The sequence below is a fragment of the Felis catus genome, chromosome A2 (assembly GCF_018350175.1).
Source record: "Felis catus isolate Fca126 chromosome A2, F.catus_Fca126_mat1.0, whole genome shotgun sequence".
Lineage (NCBI taxonomy): Eukaryota > Metazoa > Chordata > Mammalia > Carnivora > Felidae > Felis > Felis catus.
Genome location: NC_058369.1, coordinates 100,107,242 through 100,123,011, shown reverse-complemented (window position 1 = coordinate 100,123,011; position 15,770 = coordinate 100,107,242).

Below are 15,770 nucleotides of genomic sequence, written 5' to 3'. Positions count from 1 at the left end.
ACTTTCACTGGTCTTCACTGCCTGATTAGTTTTTCCCTGCTGGTTTCTTACATTTCTTCTTAATTTCTTAATACCTGACCTCTTTATATGTGTTCTTTTTATTTTACTCATTCACTTTTTGTTTTCTTAGGCAGTTTTCAAGCTGTCTCCTCCCTAGCCAAGGACATTTTCTTTCCTTTTTATATGCCAAACTCAGCCTCAAACAAGTCGTATCCTGAAACCCCTTTCTTATTTTTCTCATAACATTCTTCCTTATTTGCTAATGCCTCCCTCTTCATGATGATGGTTTTTCTTTATCAGGTGATGCTGCTGCTATTTAATAGAGTGTATGTATACACTGTTTTGATATAAGCAGATCTATTACTTATTAAAGAAGGTCTCTGTTATTAATTGACTTAAGTCCATTCTCTCACTTCCATTACCACTGCTTGTTTGAGGTTGACAATTGTAGTTACCTCCCATTCAGTCTCACTGCCTCAGCTATCTCTCCCAGCTCCTCTATCCTTAATATCATTCTCAGAATGTCTTTCTGATCTGGTGCATTTCTCTTCTAAAACAAAACAAAACAAAACAAAATAAAAGAAAAGAAAAAACAAAACAAAACAAAACAAACAAAGCTTCTGGCTTTCCCTGGCTTGTGGAATGAGATTTATCTTCCTTAGGTGTGCTTCAAAAATCTTCACACTGTGGCCCGTCCTCACCATTCCAGGTTCACCCTGTCACTTTTTGACCCCAAATCCCAAATTCCAGTCACATGGAACAGCTTAAGGATGTTTGCAATACAATTTACTATATATAGAGGTTGAGAGCGGACTGCTACATACCAAATTTAAGCTGCAGAATTCTTTGCCATTTTTTTAAAAAGTCAAAAGATTTCACGTAAAAACCTGTCTTTCTGCTTTCTCTCAGAAAATATGGCAATACTGCATCATATACATACCTGGCAACAGAAGGGTGGAATTGAATGGTGGCCGCCCCTTTAGACGAAACAGGCTTTTCTCCAATTTGCCAGTTTCTGCCACTGTGTTTTGTATCCTCAATGTTGAGGCAAAGGGGCACTTGCCATCCGCCATTGCTCTTGTGCTTTGTCTTGCCTGACAGTATCAAGACACTGTCGTTCCGCATCTCTCCACATAAATAACAGATGGGTGGATGCTATTTTGTATTTCGAGAAACATATGGGACCTACTTTACTCTTTCATCCTTGTGGCCCCTGTAGGCATCTGAATTTGGCTCTAGGACCAAGTGCCTTGCAGTAGGGTCTGGCTCCATCACTTGCTAGCTGTGTAGCTTCAGGCAACTGACTTAAGCATTCTTTGTCTCACTTTCACCTTAATAGTGTGTACCTCACAGCTTTTTTGTGAAGATTATGTGAGATAATCTATGTAGAGAATTTAGTAGAAAAATTGGAACATGGAAAGAATTCATAATTCTTAGCTATATCATTATCACTATTATTATTATTCTGTTTTCCCAAAATCGAATAGTGGGAATATTAGAATCATGAGGGACATGATTTTGGACAGATTCTTTTGGTGCCTACTTAGCCACACCTTTCTAGCTATCAGTTTTGTCACTTACTGGCTATGGGCCTGGTCAAGTTGTTTAACCTTACTGTACCTCCATTTTATCATCTGTAAAATGTCAACAATAACAGTATAATAATAGTATCCACTTCTTTGGTTATGATGTATCATTTGAGATAACCACATACAGTGTATCACAGCTGTCTGCCAAATAAGAAGCATGCAGTAGACCTAGCTGTGATAATAATCAGCTGCCCAGGCCTCTGTTGCCCAGGGGAAGTCACCCAATAGTTGTGAGGACCCAGAGAGCCAGGTGATCCACCTGCCTGTGATATATGGTGCCCACAGGTCTACATGGGTTTTTCAAAAATGGAAATATAATTTGCATACCATAAAATTCACTCTCTCAAAATGTATAATTGAGATTGCACAAAGTTGCAAAATCATCACAACTAATTCCAGAAAGTTTTCATCATCCCCCAGAAGAAACCCCATACCCTTTAGCTGTCATTCCTCAAACCTACCCCCCCAGCCCTTGGCAACCACTGATGATGTGCTTCATTTCCATGGATTTGCTGGTGTTTGTCTTCAGGGCTCTGACTTGTGCCCCAATTGTCAAGAACTGTTAGATATTTTGGCTTGAGAGGATGTCCCCAGGGCAGTGATAACAAAGCATAGGGGTGATTCCAACACCTCACAGATCAGGCTCTCCCTAGATTCCTCAGGGAATCTGCCAACATTCCGGTGTCTCCCCCTGACCCACTGAACCAGACCGTTGTCCAGGAAGGGGAAATTACTATTCAGAAAGTACCCAAATACTGCTCAAGAATTGGTTGGAAGAACATGATCCTCCCGTCTAGAGCAAGGACAATGTGTTGTGCTCATGAAGACTTACTTGGGCTGGGCTGTGGGCTGGGATTTAAGAGATTTAGGCTCAGTCTTGGCCCTACCTTTTGGTCAGTCCCTATGTGACACTGGATAAGCCACTCACTTTTCACTTTGTTTCTTTGTGAAGGGAGGGATTTGGACCAGGGCAGATACCTGGGAGGCAGACATGATCACTGGTATCTGTAGGAAGCTTTTCTGTAGGTTAGACATCAGTTCTAAAAAATCCTCTTTATGTGCTCTGAGGACAGCACTGCTTTCTCAGTCTGGGCTTAACAGCTGTTCAGATTGTTTGTAATGTGGACGCAACGTTGCTGAAGCCCACTGTTTGTGGAGTTTTGGTGGTTGGTGTGGAGCAGTGTTGAGATTCAACAAGAAGCATGGGAAGCCCCTCCGCTTTGCTTGCTCACTTGTCCCTTCTCTATTCTTCCCATATTCCAGTAATGAAGATTGCAGGTAATTTTAAATTGCAAATAGCCCACAGGAATGCTAAAGCCACCAGTTGTTAATAGTCTAGTGTGAAATACTCAAATCTAACAATTGGAAGACCTTTGGTTTAAGCAGTCTTTGTCATATTAAAGACATTTGAGTGGGCAGATGATGGCACGTGCACACTGGGTTCCTGGAGCCCCAGGACAGGGACAGAGTGATGCAGCAAGGGAGGGGATGGAAGCCAAAGACAGTTACTGACATGGCAGTTTTGCTCAGTCCCTGAGTGGCGGCACTGTAATACATCTGCTTTAGCTTTGGGCAGAGATGCCCTAAACTAGTCATGCTTCATCTAGATCATCTTTGGGTGAGGTTTTTATCATTCTGTCTTACTTTGTTAATGACTCTGAGAGTCAGTCATTTTGGTTTCCAGGAACAGACTAAGACTTGGGCGACTGTGCTTCTAACTTTTCATAGTATCTTAAATCCATTTGTCCCAAATATTATCATTTATCTCTCACTTAGGTCACAGAACCACAACTCCATTCAGGTCAGCTCTGTGAAACACTGGGAAGAAACAGCAGCTGTTTCTGGATTCTGGTGGCTCTCTTTCCTTTTTTTCTTAGTATGTCCCTCCCAAGCCCCCTCATTCTACACCCTTTTTGCATGCAGATTCACTTGCATTTAATTTCAATTATAATTTTTCCTCTTTCTTCGATAAAGCAAAATAAATGAAGGAATAGAGAATCCTTAGGCATACTTTGTGTGTCCCTGTAGTCCCTGCCTCATTGTTTGGAAACCACAGACTTCATCTAGATGCCAATGAATCCATCACCGGGGTTTGTTTAAGCCATGTATTTACCAAGATCTTCCCCTGAGCAGTGGCTTAACTTTTTAATCTTTGATTTATAATTTTACAGTTGCTGAGACAGAAGGAAAACCCACTTCTTTGGAGGAGCATGACCTTTTCCTATATTGCTTCTCACTGGACTTCCTGAATCCTGGCCCCAGACACCATCATCAAGAAGACCTTATGGATGGGCTACCTATCCCCTGAGAGAAGAGGAACATCAACGGCAGTTTCTAAAGAGATTGCCTTCTTCATTTCAAGTAATGGCTGCAATCAGGGTCAGACTAAAGACAGACCAGCTGGACAACTGCTTGGAGGACCAACCCACGAGGGCACTAAAATGTCCATAGTATGCTAACACGTACTTTATATTTCCGTGGAAATATAAAGAGAGGAAAATGATACTAGCACTAATTTTAGGGAGAAGCCTGTCCTCTAGTAAAGATCTGGCAAGTAGTAGTTTGATGGAAACACCAATTTATTAGCCTACACGTCTCTGCACTCTAGGGCTTGAAAATGAAAACATAATCAGAGACTATCTTCCAGTTCTAGGATGTTAGCCCTTATTATATCTTCATTCACCTGGAGGTAAATGTTAACTAACACATTTAACTAACATAGATCAAATCAAATAGAGCTTGGACTCCCTGCCTATGGGCTGGTTGATTGGACTCTGTGTTGAGTTAATTAGATCAGTGGAGACACTGGGTGGAGTTGAGATCTTTAAAAATATTTGGCTGAAGGGTGATATTACTGGGTATTTGTAGATGAGGACATCAACAAACATTCTTAGAATCATGAAATATGGAACCGGTGGTCACATTAAAAATTTCAACTAATAGTTAAGTACTTATTGGACACCAGAGACTTAGGTATAAGATAGACATGGTTCCTACATCAAGGAGCTCACATTCTAGATTTCTCTTGGATATAAAGAGCAGTGGCCATAGCAAACAACTGAACACAAAGGTATTCTTGAGTCCAGAATTCCATTTAACATATTAATTCCTATTGCCTTAATCAAGCCTAGTGAGCATACATTTATAAGACTTACCAGTCTGCATTCTATAAATGCTCTGTGAACCTGCCTAGATTGTTTCCCTAGCAAGCTGCGTAAAGTCCCATGGTGCCAGAGGAAGGGGGTAGGGTTAGTTAGAGATTCTGGGGAGAGAGATATCAAGTGACATGGGTCAGGAAAAATGAAGAGATAGAATTTGGGAAGCAACTATTGCTTCTGTTTCATGTGGGGAAACTGTAGTGTGAAAAATGCTAGGCTGGGAACTTTGAGACCTAGATCTTTATTCTAATACAAACAAGCTGTGTGACTGTGGGCAGTCCACTTGGGGGCTTCTTGGGCCATCCAAGACCCCTTCCAGCTCTAAAAATGTTAACATCAGGCCCCAGTCTACTGGACAACTGGCAAATTTCTAACTCAGCTCTTCTTAAGCTGTTAGGTTAGTAGATCTGCAACAGTCATTTGATTGATTGATTTTTGGAGGAATTTTTATCAACCTTACAGCATACAATAAATCTGCTTCTCCCCTTAGGAGTTGAGCAGGTTCTAGAAACACACCCTGTAGAGCTCAGAGAGGCTTTATTCCTTCCTTTACCCTTTACTCTCCTTCCTTTACCCTTTATTCTATCTGTGCCTCTCTCCCTCTCCTTTCCTTCATCACACTTCCTTTGAGCATATACCACATGAAATATACCAGGTGTGTGCTAGGTTTGGAGATACAAGCTAAACTTGACATTTCCCCACACTCCCACACTCCTTTCACAGGAGAGGGTACAAAACCCTCCTTGCTTTCATCTGCTGGCGTTTCTTTTAGTGAGAATCAGCCATGTCCCAGGGGAGTGTGCTGGCGGTACTGCTGGGGTAATGAGTTCTGGGCAGATGTCCCATTCTGCTCAAGCAGTTTTGAGGTGCCTTGACATATGCCCCTAGGCAATCACTTAAACCCAGGGTCCAGAAAAAAAGGAAGAGACAATCATTTACTTCTTGGGATAAATCTGTAAAGGGACAGTCCTCTATACAGTGATGGCCACTGTCTGTCATACCTCTTGCAACCCTCTCTGCCCAGGTAGGGAGAATGTAGGTGATTACTGCCTAAACTTAAAAAAAAAAAAAACCTCTTTAATAGATAGACATCTTTCATTATACTGTGCTTTATATTTCATTATGACCGGTGGCCTTTTTAAATATATATATTTTATATTTTTCAAGATCAGATGGCTGATAGGACTTAGACGAGAAACAAAGAGCTTGGTAACTCACGTAAGTGGAAAGTTGACCATGGAATAATCGACAGCATATTCAAATATCTTAGTGAGTGCTAGAGGAGCTGCAGCAGAAAAGGAAACATTCTGTCAACCATCTCATATTTCCAAATATCTGGATACTGGCCATTGTGAAGACAAAAACTACAGATGATGGATCTTTCCAACTCTCATCTGCATGGTCTGAAGTCTTGTAGCTCCAGCTGTTGACTCTAAGCCAATTGACATTTGTTTTCTTTAGCCCTCTTGAGAGAAAATAAAAATCTTATTTTTCCAAGCAATTAAAACTCTTCTGCTTCAGCTAGAATGAAAGAATTAGGAGTTATTTCTCCTTGTGTATAATTGCATGTTTCATTTTTGTTGTTTAATGATTGACAGAAAACTGATAAATTGAGACATCTTTGAATCAGGTTGAATGTACTCTCTTGGTGGCTCCATTGCTAATTTGTTTGACTATTTCACAGCATATTTTGCTCTGTAATGGAAAGGTTTATTAAATATGAGGGGCGCAAAGCTGTCTGAATACTAATGAACTTATTTGCCAAAATTTAAATGTTCCTTCTTATTAGGAAATGCCTGTCTCACTTAACAGGATCCAAATTGAATAAAGAAGAAAATTAAACTATATTGTATCCTCAAGAGACATTGTGTGTGAACTGTAACAGAATAGTGATGGGGGAAAGGGATCACTTTTTAGAAAAAAGAGTAGATAACTTGGATCGTATAAGAAAGGATAACTCAGGGGTTCTTGGGTGGCTCAGTTGGTTAAGTGTCCAACTTTGGTTCAGGTCATGATCTCATGGTTCATGGGTTCGAGCCCTGCGTCAGTCTCTGTGCTGACAGCTCAGAGCCTGGAGCCTGTTTCAGATTCTGTGTCTCCCTCTCCCTCTGCCCCTTCCCCACTCATGCTCTTTCTCTCTCCCTCTTTCAAAAATAAATAAAAACATTAAAAAAATAAAAAATTTAAAAATAAATAAAAAAAAGGATTAACTAAGAGAAATCCAACTTTTTTTTGAAAGAAATATACTCACGGAAATTTAATGAGCAGGATTGCCTACTGCACAGGTGATCTATACCTTTGGCTAGTTTAGAATGAGAGTAAAGTCATAATCATACAGCAATGCATGCTAGGTTTCAATGGTTACAATTTACTAACCTTATTCCAGTGTAAGGCATTACATATACCTCATGGAATAGGAAAATCAATAAGCTTGGAAAATGAAGACAGATATCTAGAGAAGTACAATAGGGAGATAGAGTTTGAGCAATTGCCCCAATTCTTAAATTTAGCATGGTGTTATGAGGCTGCCCCTTGATTAATATATTTACTTCCATTGCCTTGGTGTTACCACTAATAAAGTTCATGATCAAGCCCTTCCCTTGCCAGCATTTGAAGGGCATTGTGGGAGCAAGATGGCTGCCCACTAGACCAGGGACACAGGCTGGGAGAACTTCAGCAGCCACACAGACTGTTGAATATGGTCAGTGACAGAATGTATGGAGGGAAATAAAGTGACAGAGGGAAAGTGAGGGAGAATGTTAAGATGAAACTGTGCAAAGATGGGAATTCATTCCTGTCAGTCACTTAAATAGGAAGGTATCCACTGGAAAAGGATGAGATGAGAAAGGACCCTAAAGAAGAGAAAATAAACGGAAGAATGAATGTTTCCAGAGTTTGCTAAAATTAATTATCCTGAGATTTCAGGAGGAGGAAAGGAATATCAAGAGAAAAAGTAGTCCCTGAAGCCTGTAAAGTCTCAAAAACAAAACATAAATAAAAACATTTTTAAAACTAAAATCATACTCTTCTAGGAAAAGAGGCTGTGCATTAACAGAAAGTTTGATGACAGCAGGGTTTGTATTTAGGGATTTACTTTCAATCTCTAAGAGAAGTTTTATGTGACATAGTTTCAAAAGACAATGTGTCTTGTGGCCGTAATTCAGGGCTTCAATTGTAAAGGGGAAAAAAAGAATGGTCGATGCATCTCAGATAAATACCAACGAACTGTGCAATATTTCATTTGAGATTTGTATTATCCCCAATTAAGTTTTAAAAAGAGAGACCTAGGGCATTTGATTGCCTCTGTGGGAAGGCTTGAGAATTATAAACTTAGATTTCTCCCTTGGAGTGAAAATTTGCTCTGAAAAATTAAGTAAATAGTCTGGGGACATTAAGATTCACCTCCACCATTTCTTTGTTTTTTTTTTTTTTTTCATTTTTTAAAAAATTTTTTTAACGTTTTTTATTTATTTTTGAGATACAGAGAGACAAAGCATGAACGGGGGAGGGTCAGAGAGAGGGAGACAAAGAATCCGAAACAGGCTCCAGGCTCTGAGCTGTCAGCACACAGCCCGACGCGGGGCTCGAACTCATGGACCGCGAGATCATGACCTGAGCCAAAGTCGGCCGCCCAACCGACTGAGCCACCCAGGCGCCCCCATCTCCACCATTTCAAATCATGATCTGTTCCTTCAGAAAAAAAGAAGTTGGAAAGTAGGAAGCAGAGGGAAAAGAGATGATTGATGGGTGGGTGAGCAAGAAGGGTAAATGAATACTGCAAACCGAATAGACTATACAATTTGTGAGAAAATGAACAATAGAGTGTGCAGGATAAGCGGGTAATGTGGAATATGAGATAATAAGACATTTAAACATAGGAAATTACTAGGGAAAGGGAGGATAAATTAAATGGGAGATGATTGAGGGAGGCAGGAAGGTGAGGAAGGGAAGAAGTCATTGGAATGGGAAACAAAATGTGACTAATGGCTGTAAAGGGCAAGGTTGAACTCTTGATGGCATGTCCCCCAACCTTTGGAGAGCATGCACAACCTAGAAAGAAAGGAAGAAAAGATGAAAAGAGTTCATGGTTAACATAGAATCATGAGGGCAATAAAAGAAGTAATGTGTATCATCAGTCCTCAAGAACAAAAGCATTTCTAGAGAATTGTATTAGTCTATCTTGTCCATTCATCTATGGACAGAATCGTCTTCATCTACCTTTTGCAAAAGGTTGAATTATAAAATTAATGCCATTAAAGGAAAGAAAAGCATTATTAGGAGAAGTTGAAGAAAATATTACATCCAGAACAACTGAAGTGGTGACTAAGTGAGCAACCTGTTCACAGCCTTTTATAAAAATTTTTAAAATTCAGCCACTTAATGAAAGAGCTGGAGATAATGTACCCAAATAGAAATGTGGGCAGCGATGAGGGAGGAAGTTTTAACTGTTGTAAATATTTTATAATACATTCTTCCACAACATTCTTTTTTTCCCTCATAAAAATGAGTGAGATTAAGTAAAAATCTTCCGGGTATTGCTTTAAACACTGGATGAGAGGATTTATAGCAATGCAAATATTCCCAATAGTAGAAATAACATTAATTTTTCAAGAAGATTAATATCTGGAGGAGATCTAAATGCCTGTGATTATCCTTTTGCTTTCTTGTGTTTGTGCAGGGGATTCCTTTCAGCCAGACAGTACCAGACCCCCTTCGGAGGGAAGCTGATAAAGTAATTTAGGTGGAAAGGCCTAATGAGATAATGATGCTAAGGCCAGTTAACACCTAATAAGAACATAACCACCAGGGATGATATTGTTGCTTATTAATTATAATGATGATGTGGAGGAAAGAGACAAGGTGGCACTCATTTAGCAGAGAGCACTCAGGAGTAAAGCTGTTTTCCCAAAGGGCAAGATGCAGTCAGTTAGAGTTAGAAGTAGGCAACATTTAGCAGGGTCTGAAATTTATGGCCATTGGGTTATCCTGGCGACTGCAGAACTGGAGGCCGAGTAGGAGGTAATAGATGCCTTCCTGAGGTGGCCCCAGGCTGGAGATGGGACTTCTGTGGTTGCAGGGCCAGGCCATGTGTGTAGGCAGAGACTCCAAGCTGATTTTGGGGGGCAGTCTGCTTGCCTTAGATTCCACAGTGGTCATTTGTGGGCAGACAGGCAGGTGTCCAGAACTGGACTGAGGCTGCTTTCCATTCTGGACCTTCTCCTCCACTCCACTCAGTACTGTGAATCAGACCCATAGTGCAGCCCTTCAATCAGTGCTGGAGCCCTGCCCTGTCGAGGGAGCCCAGAAATTCTGCTGGTCCTGTTTTTAGAGGCACAGATCTAACTTCCATCTGCTGATTTGAATTCAAGGTTTCTGGGTATTAGTCACTGCCTCCACTCTGCTTCCTAAATTCTCTGTGGGTCTGGGCACCTCCATGTTCACCCAGGGCAGGAGAATTGTAGTATCAGTTCATTGCAGATACACTAATATCTGTATTAATCACCCAGCAGGAGTCAAGAATGGGAGGAACAAAAGGGCCATGTGAAAAACCATGGGGCTTTTGGAAATCCTGTGAATCCTTAAGGGAGGCATAGAAACTTTAAATCCAAGATCAAGCTGGGGAAACAGATTTGTCACCCAGGAAAGAACCTGAAATTCTCTTTCTTATTCACTGTCTTTCCCCTCACAACATGGGTCTCCATCTGGATCCTAAACCCTATGCTATCACTCACTTCTTTCTGGGTCTGTGGATACCACATTTGCAGTGATGGCAGTGGTTTTCCACACCTTTCTGTGCTATTAATTTTATTAGCTGGATGAGTGCCATTTCACAGGATTTTTCTTGCTGTATGTGATGATGTCATTGACTCTGCCATAGAAAGGAAATAACATCTCATCATTAACTTTTAAAAGCAAGTATATTTTATTTTTATTAAATGTGTGGTCTGAGAGTGGCAAGAAGTAAAAAGCACTGAACTGGAAGACAGAAGGTACACCTCTAGTCCTGATCCTTATACATATACATATGTATCCTGTAAACTTGGATAAATCTCTTGCTTTTGTGAGCCTCAGCTTCCCTGTAAGGGTAATCTTTATATATATAGTTTTATAGCCACATCCAGCCTTTAAATTCTATATATATGCATATATGTTCATAAGAATCCTACACCTATTAAATCTTTATGAGAGAAGTAATTGGTAAACCCATAGGATGATAAATATTGCCTTAAATCCATGGTTCCGAGTGAACAATAAAGGTCGGGTGTTAGCAATAAACCAATGGCAGAACTATTTATTGAGCATTAACCATGTGGCAACCACATGCCAATCTTAAAGGCAGGCCCTTTACAGGTGAGCAAACCAATGGGTTCAAAAAGTGAAATAGGGGGGCGCCTGGGTGGCGCAGTCGGTTAAGCGTCCGACTTCAGCCAGGTCACGATCTCGCGGTCCGTGAGTTCGAGCCCCGCGTCGGGCTCTGGGCTGATGGCTCAGAGCCTGGAGCCTGTTTCTGATTCTGTGTCTCCCTCTCTCTCTGCCCCTCCCTCGTTCATGCTCTGTCTCTCTCTGTCCCAAAAATAAATAAAAAAACGTTGAAAAAATTAAAAAAAAAAAGTGAAATAGGTCATTCAAGATCATATAGTTAATAAGGGGGTGGAGCCAACATTCAAACCGAAGTCACCCTGAAACTGAAACCCTTGACCTTAATCACCACTTGTGTGTCTCTCTATTTAGAACCCAATACTTATGTCCCATACCTGATGGCACTGAAGTTTTTTCAGTCACAACTGTTCTTAACTGGTGATGGAAGGAGGAAGTGAGGCAGGGAATGGTATGAAAAATGTCCCCAGTTGATTCTGATGCATACATCTTTCTGCCTCTAAATCTGCCTTGAGACCTCACTTGAACAGAGTCATAATACCATAATTACATAAACAGCACCTTACTCTAAAAGTTCCTGCCATGAACAGTTCTCATTTTTGCTCCTTTCTACATGGTTTTGAGGTAGGCAAGGGAGTCAGACACAATTATTTCTCCTGTGTTCCAAGTGGGAAATTGAAGCAAAGAGAATTGATTAATGCAATTTCATGCACTCAGTGGTCACAGAACTGACATCAAGACTCATACCTTAATCCATTCGTCAGTTGATGGACATTTAGGCTCTTTCCATAATTTGGCTATTGGGTATGGAAACTAGTTTGACAACAAATTATATATGTATATATACATTTATATATATATTATATATATATACATTATTTTATATATATATATATGTATATATATATATATATGTATATATATATATATATATATATATATATATATATATATATATAAATGACTTACACCTTAAGACTCCAGCCACCACAAGGCATTGTCTTTTAGCCAATTCAATTAATAATGTATTTCATATAAGGATATGTATTTCATATATGTTATTTTGTTCTTCCTGGGAGTTTCCTAGTAGATGTAGCATTTCAGTCACATTTATTTATTTGGAATATCTGTAAAATCAGCCTCTCTGAATACTGCCAGTTGCAATAGTCATTGCCAAATGCCAAATGGAGGAAAATGGTTTCTTAATCAGGCATTTCTATGAACAAAACAATAATGTTCTAAACCTTCAGTGACTAGTCCCAGAAAAATACGTCATCAGAATTGTTAAGAGAATTTAGGTACCCAAAACAGAGAGGGCTCTTCATTGTTCATAGTCTTTGAAAGTAATACAAAGAATACATTTTTTGTAAGCAAGAATTATTAGCATCTAGAATTTCAAATTGCTTTTCTTTTTTATGGTTTATTTATTTGTTTTGGGGGGGGCAGGGAGTGCACAAGTGGAGGAGGGGCAGAGAGAGAGGGAGAGAGAAAGAATCCCAAGCAGGCTCCATGCTGTCAGTGCAGACCCCAACTTGGGGCTTGATCTCATGGCCCTGAGATCACGACCTGAGCTGAAATCAAGAGTAGGATGGTTAACTGACTGAGCCATCCAGGTGCCCCTCAAATTGCTTTTCAATAATTTATTTTAATGCCACACAGACAAGGCCCTAGATTTAGTTTTAATTCATGATTCTTTACAATTAAAAACATTTCATCTTTGTTTTGCTTTCTGCTCTTTCCTTTTGCTAAATAAATTCTAAATTCTTGCTCAGTATGGTTGTCTTTAGTTACCTGTGAAAAATTAGAAATATATACCTACAGGATTTGATTAAATAAAGGTACAATAGGATATAATATTGCCACTTAGAAGAATCAGGTAGCCCTATATGGAATGATCTCCAAGATATATGGTTAAAATTTAAAAAGCAAGATCTAGAACAGCATGTATGGTAAGCTTCCATTTATATAAATACAAAAGCATCTGTTTGTATACATTGCCTAGCTGTAGAGGGACATCTAAGGAACTGGTAATAGTGGTTGCCTCTGGGGAGAAACCGACTGCTGGGAGACTGGAGGGAGATGCTATATATACACTGTTGTCCCTTTTATATAGCATATCATGTTCATGTACTACCTATTCATTTTTTTTTTCATAAAGAAGGAGGTAGAGCTATTTTTATGGAGATGGAAAAATACAAAAGACATATTGTTAGGTATAAAAAGCAAGTTGCAGAATAGTATGAATAGTATATGATTTTATGTTTATAAAGTAATTGTCCATACATATATGTATATATATACTTACACACACACATCTGTAAGGATGTGCACTAAGTTGTTAACAGTGGTTCCCCCTAGGGAATACAATGTGAGAATATGTGTATGTGTGTGTGTGTGTGTGTGTGTGTGTGTGTGTGTGTGTGTATGGACTTCTATTTTATATCCTTTGTACTTCTATATTGTCTGACTTTTTTTTTATGGAAAGCACATACTCCTTCACAATAAATACGTCATATAACTCAAACCCAACCAAAGGATGGTACTTGATTTCTACACACCTATAAACAAAATTTCCCGGATAAGCCTTTCTGGCCAGCCATGTTTTGTTTTTTATATCCCACGCATTGACTTCACATCTCCTTAACCTCTTTTCTGAAGTATCCTGAACTTTCTGTTCCTTTATCTTTGCTTTCCTATATCTCCCTTTATCAATAGGGCCCAGCCAAGATCATGACCAAGAAACCATGGTAATACTACTTACAGTTCCTCTCTCAACTTCTTGCCCTTTAAATCAATCCAGAATTATGCAGCTAAAATCCTCATTCCTACTTTAGAGACTTCTGCCTCCTGGGTCATTCCTCTCAGCACACAAATATGCTATATAGTTCCTATCTGGTTTGTTAAGTTTCAGTGGTAAAAACTCTACTCAAACTCTCTGAACACCACACCCCTCCAAATACCATCCTATTTCTCTGAACTTTACAGTAAGTCTTGAAAAAGTTGGCCTTATTTTTAAAAAGACACTTCCTCTCCTCTCCCCCATTAATTTTGAAAACCACCCTTCTTTCAGCCCTACCACTCTCTGTCTTGTCAGGGTGACTTAGGGTATTTAGTTGCCGAAGCCAGTGGTAATTTTCCCTCCTCATCTTTGCTATCTCTTAACTCATTGGTTACAGTTGATCTGTTTCTCCTTTTTTTAAATTAAAAAAATTTAATTTATTTTAGAGAGAAAGACAGCATGAGCTGGGGAGAGGGGCAGATGGAAAGAGAGAGAGGGAGAGACAGAGACAGAGAGACAGAGAATTTTAAGCAGGCTCTATGTTCAGTGTGGAGCCCAATGTGGGGTTTGATCCTATGACTCTAGGATCCTGACCTGAGCTGAAATCAAGAGTCGGACTCTCAACCGACTGAGCCACCGTGGTGCCCCCTTTCTCCTTCTTGAACACTTTTTCTCTTGGCCTTCTGGGAACCTCTCTCTTGGATCTCCTCCTACCTCACAATCTGCTTCTTTTTAGTGTCTTCCTTATCCTTTTTACCTTGAATTATCAGCACTTTTCAATACTCAGTTCTTGAGCCACCTGCCTTCTCTATTTAAATTCATTCCCCTGGCAATCTCATCTAGGCCCATAACTTTGAATCCCATTTCCATACTGATGTCTTCCAAGTTTTACGTCCAAACCCCAACCTGGCCCTGAACTACTAATGTCTTGTCTTCTTGACACCACTATTTAGCTTTTTATCAGGCATCTTAAACTTAGTATGTACGAAATAGATAGACCAACCACCCCCACCATCCTTTCCATATCAGTAAATGGCAACTGAATTGAAACTACTTTCAAAATATGTCATGAATCTACTGCCCTTTAAATCAATCCAGCCACCATTAAAGCCTAGTCCAAACCTCAATACCACTCATTTGTATTACTTCAATAAGTTTTTGGATGATTACGTGTCAACGTAGGTTCATCAGTTGTAACAGATATACCACTCTCGTGAGGGATGCTGATAATGGGTGAGGTTGTGCATATGCAGTGTGGGTGAAGGGTATGAGAAATCTCTGTAACTTCCCCTCAACTTTCCTGTGAACCTAAAGCTTCTCTAAAAATAATTTAAAAAGTTTTTCAAAACCTTAAGAAATACGTAAATGAGGTTATGTCACCGCTCTGCCCAAAACCCTGCAATGGGTTTGGGAAACCTTATAATGTTTCCCTCTCCCCACTTTACATCTCTGAACTCATCCTCTATCACTGCTCTTTCACTGTCCTCATGCTACATTGACCTCCTTGCTGGTTTTTGAGCATACCAAAAATGCTCCCACTGTGGGAACTTTGCGCTTGCTGTAGTAGCGTCTATCTGGAATGGTCTTTTCTCCAATATCCACGTGGCTCAGTTCCCTCCCTTCAATCTGCCCAAATGTCACCTTCTCAGAGATCCTTCCTTGAACACCTTTAGAATAGCACTTTTCTCGCTCACTGTGTCCTTTTACCCTGCTCTATTTTTCTTCTGAGCAACTACCATCATCTGAAGCATTATATATCTATTTGACTATTATTTTCTTATTATATATAATAAGCACTGGAATTTAAACTCCATGAGAATAGGAACTTTGTCTTGATAACCATGATATCCTCAACATTTAGAAGAA